The following is a 4,281-nucleotide window of genomic DNA, read 5'->3' as shown; positions in this document are numbered from 1 at the left end:
AGTACTCTCACTTTTGTACCTTTATTTGCCTTAGAGGCTAAATTTGAGAGAGATGATGTATATGCTATTTTAGCTTTCAGAACTCTGTTTGTCTGTATATATATAACTAGTTGGCTTAAACTCCGTAGGCTGCGGCTAGTACTCTATAACTATTATGCTCATGTATCTACATATGTCTTGTTATCTCGTATCTCTATCTTGTTCCTTTATGCTTGTAGCTTCGTATGAATGTTTTGCGCTTTTGAAACTCTGTTTTGAGCTTATTCCTTCATCAGGCTTCTAGAGTTACTATCTCTTTCTATATATATTATTGTATACACCTTAGAATTCTCATGATCTTTAATTATCATTTGCTTTACGGCATGAGGTAAGGCTTAGGGTAATTAGGGTGTTACATTTAGTGGTATCAGAGTGGTTCATCCTCGTGAGCCTTAGGGATGGACCGATTGTGCTTCATTGCATACTTTGTGTCTTTTTCTTTCATGCTATTTTGGTTAGCTGCTTGATATTGCATAGCATTCTTGTTTGTGAGTGCCTTTTTGGGATAATTGAAGCACTAGGCTATTGATAAGGAAATGAGAATGACCAACTGGCCGACAACCATGCCGAGTTCATGGAGGCGATGACCAATTTGGCAAATAACATGCAAGCCAACGCTCTGCGACCATGCAAGCCGTGGAAAGGATGGGTCAACTGGCTGGGAATGGTAATGGAAACAAAAATAGAAATGGAGAAGCAGATGGTAATAATTTGGGAGGAACTCCAATGACCCTAGCTTTGTTTCTCATGGTTCACTCGCTAACTTTTCAAGGAACAACAAACTCCACTGAAGCAGACAATTGGTTTCGAGCTATGGGGTGCGTATTACAGACTCAGCGTGTCCTGGCTAACCAATACATAGAGTTTGCGACCTATCAATTGATAGGAAAGGCACAACATTTGTGGCAAGGAGAATACCAATTGCTGCGAGTTCCGAATGCAAAAATTCCTTGGGATGTGTTTCAAAGGTGTTTTATAGGAAGTATTTCTCAGAGGCAGTGAGAGAAGCTAAAGAGTTAGAGCTTATGCGGCTGAAGCAAGGCTCGTTGTCCGTGGTTGATTATACTAATCGTTCGAGGAGCTCTGTAGGTTCTCTAGGGTATGTCAAGGTGCCCCGGAGTCCTATGAAATTTGGAAATGTATAAAATACCAAGGAGGTTTAATGGATAACATCATGACGGTTGTAGCTCCTTTGGAGATTTAGAACTTTTCTGAGCTTGTGAACAAGGCAAGGGTTGTGGAAAAGTATGCGAAGAAAGTGGCATCAGCAAGAGAGATTTGTGGAGGAAATAACAACCATGAATATGGAAAATACTTTCAACCAAGAGCTCAAAACTTTAAGAGGGGAGGACATGTATCTCAAGGTCAAGGCAACACTAGGATACCCACTTTTGATCAGTATCACCAAGCGAGAGGAAGAGGTAATCAGAGTAAGACATCTCTGAATTTAACTTGTGATCGTTGTGAGCGTTTTCATCCGAATGACTCATGCAAGTTGGGTATAGGTGGTTGCTTCAATTGTGGATTGCCTAGTTACATGGTGAGGGATTGCTTCATTACATTTGATAAGGTTGAGGATCTAGGACTGAAAATGCCAGAATCAGCTTTTGATTTACATGTGCATACCCCGTACCAAACATTTGTGACTAAATCAGGTTGTAGGGAATTAACCTTGAAGATTGAGGATAGAGAATTTGTTCATGATTTAATCTGTTTGCCAATGGTTGGGTTGGAGATGATTTTAGAGTTTGATTGGTTGACAAAGAATCGGGTTTTACTGGATTGCTTTGAGCGATCAATTCCAATTTTGCCAAAAGGGGAAGGTGAAGTAGTAGTAGCTGAGGGTTATTACCTGAACTTTGTGTTGGTGAACTTTAGTAGAGAAGAGTGTCAGGGTTATATATTGTTAGCTGCGAATGCATTAGGTGATGAATGTAGGTTAGATCAAATTCTGGTAGTTAGGAAGTTTCCAGAAGTGTTCCCAGAAGATATTCCTGAATTCCCACCTCAAAGGGAGATTGAATTTGCTATTGAATTGGTGTCGGGAGCTGGACCAGTGTCGATTTTGCCGTACAGAATGGCTCCAATAAAGCTAGCTGAACTTAAGACTCAGTTCGAAGAGCTTCTAAACAAGAGGTTCATTCGACCAAGTGTGTCTCCGTGGGAGTGCCAGTTTTATTAGTGAAGAAGAAGGATGGAGGTATACGACTCTGCGTAGATTACCGAGAGTTAAACAAAGTGACTGTGAAGAATAAGTATCCATTGCCGAGGATAGATGACTTAATGGATCAGCTGCAAGGAGCTGGATTGTTTTCAAAATTGATTAAGCATTCGATTACCATCAGATAAGGGTGAAGGAGGATGACATTCTGAAAACTGCATTTAGGATGCGCTATGGATACTACGAGTTTGTGATGATATCCTTTGGGTTGACGAATGCACCTGCTGTGTTCATGGATTACATGAACAGAGTGTTTCATCCATTTTTGGACAAATTCGTGGTGGTATTCATAGGCGACATCTTAGTTTACTCAAAGATGGCAGAAGAACATGAAGAGCACTTGAGGATTGTGTTGCAAATCTTGAAAGAGAATAAATTGTACGCGAAATTATCTAAGTGTGAGTTCTGGAAGGAAGAGGTGAAGTTCTTAGGCCACGTGGTGAGTAACAGAGGGATAGCAGTGAATCTTTCGAAAGTGGAGGTGGTGATGGAATGGGAGAGGCCGACTATGGTAATAAAGGTTAGAGGTTTCTTGGGTTCGGCCGAATATTACTGAAGATTCATTAAGGAATTTTCTGAAATTTCTTTACCGATGAGTAAGTTAACCCGGAAGGAGGTTGACGTGGCGGAAATTGGCCGATTAAGAAATTAATGTAAGAAGAACGTTGCAAGTACAGTTCTTGACCAGCAAAGATCCACTTATCAATTTAGAAGTGTTGTCACAAAATTAGAATAAAATATTGGGAGTATGAATCCTAGGTTGTCTCCCAACGAGTTGACAAAAGAGTGCAGCTTATTGGTCAGAGGTTTTCCAAGAAATTTTTCAGTTTGATAAACAGAAAAAAATAAGAGAATTTATGTAATTCAAATAAAAATCTTGACCGGGAGAAGATTAATTAGAAGTTCTATCCTTGTTGGATTTTTCCCAAGTGTAATTCTAAAGGATTGTTGTCTACTTTGTCATCCCTTACTTAATAAGGGAAAGTCAAGTAACTAACCAACCAACTATACCCTCAGTTCCTAATCCTCTCCTAAGGAAGGATTAGAGTTAGAGACTAGAATTGTTAGTCATTAAATATCCATTAGGATTATCACTTGAGTGTTCTAACTCAAGGTTCTCCTTTTAATCAACTTCCAATCAAGTTAGGGAACTACTCCATTATCATGAATGTAAACTTCACAGAATTAAAAAGGGAATAAAAGGAAAAGATGATAGACAATAATAAAAAACATCAATTAAAAATAAAAATGGTTATTGTATTAATAAATTCTAAAAATAATCCAATTGTAACTCTGAACAAGGATTAAGGATATGGAAGAGTAAGAGACAAGAGAAACAAACTAGAATAATGAAGTCTTGGCGGAGGTAACAACTCTTCTCAATATCCAAATCAAAAGCAACCAGCAAAAAAAAAATTTTTAAGAACTATGAATGTGAAGAAAAACCTAGACGAGGAATAAAATTATATCTAAAAACTAAAAACTATCCTAATGAGAATCTGTGTTGAGTCTCTGCATGTTCCTTGGCTCTAGTCTGCGTTTCTGAGCCAAAAATTAGGTCAAAACTCAGCCCAAAATCGCGCCAGCAATTTCTGTTATTTTTGCAGATCGCGCATGTCACGCGTACGCGTCATCCATGCGTGTGCGTCATTCAGGGTTTTCCTTGTCACGCGTACGCGTCGTCCACGCGTTCGCGTCATTCATACAGATTCCAATCTACGCGTTTGCGTCAGGCATGCGAACGTGTCACTGCGATTTTCTCCATTTCGCACGGTCGCATGAGCCGTGCATCCACATCGGTGTTCGCTGGTCATCTCCTTGGTTTCTTGTGTTCCTTCCATTTTTGCAAGCTTCCTCTCCATTCTCTAAGCCATTCCTGCCCTATGAAGCTTGAAATACTTAACACACGGATCACAGCATCGAATGGTATAATAGAGAATTAAAATACACAATAAAAAGATCTCTAGGAAGCAAGTTTTCAACCATAGAACAACTTTGGGAAGGAATTGTAATATCATGCT

The 4,281-nt window shown here is 39.4% G+C and overlaps 1 pseudogene; it reads left to right on the top strand.

Moving 5' to 3' along the window:
* The first annotated feature begins 666 nt into the window (after positions 1–666).
* Positions 667–2,816, top strand: LOC107474406 (uncharacterized; annotated as a pseudogene).
* Positions 2,817–4,281: the final 1,465 nt, after the last annotated feature.

Source organism: Arachis duranensis, chromosome 2, assembly GCF_000817695.3.
Source record: "Arachis duranensis cultivar V14167 chromosome 2, aradu.V14167.gnm2.J7QH, whole genome shotgun sequence".
Lineage (NCBI taxonomy): Eukaryota > Viridiplantae > Streptophyta > Magnoliopsida > Fabales > Fabaceae > Arachis > Arachis duranensis.
This window is presented reverse-complemented; position numbering and strand designations above follow the sequence as displayed.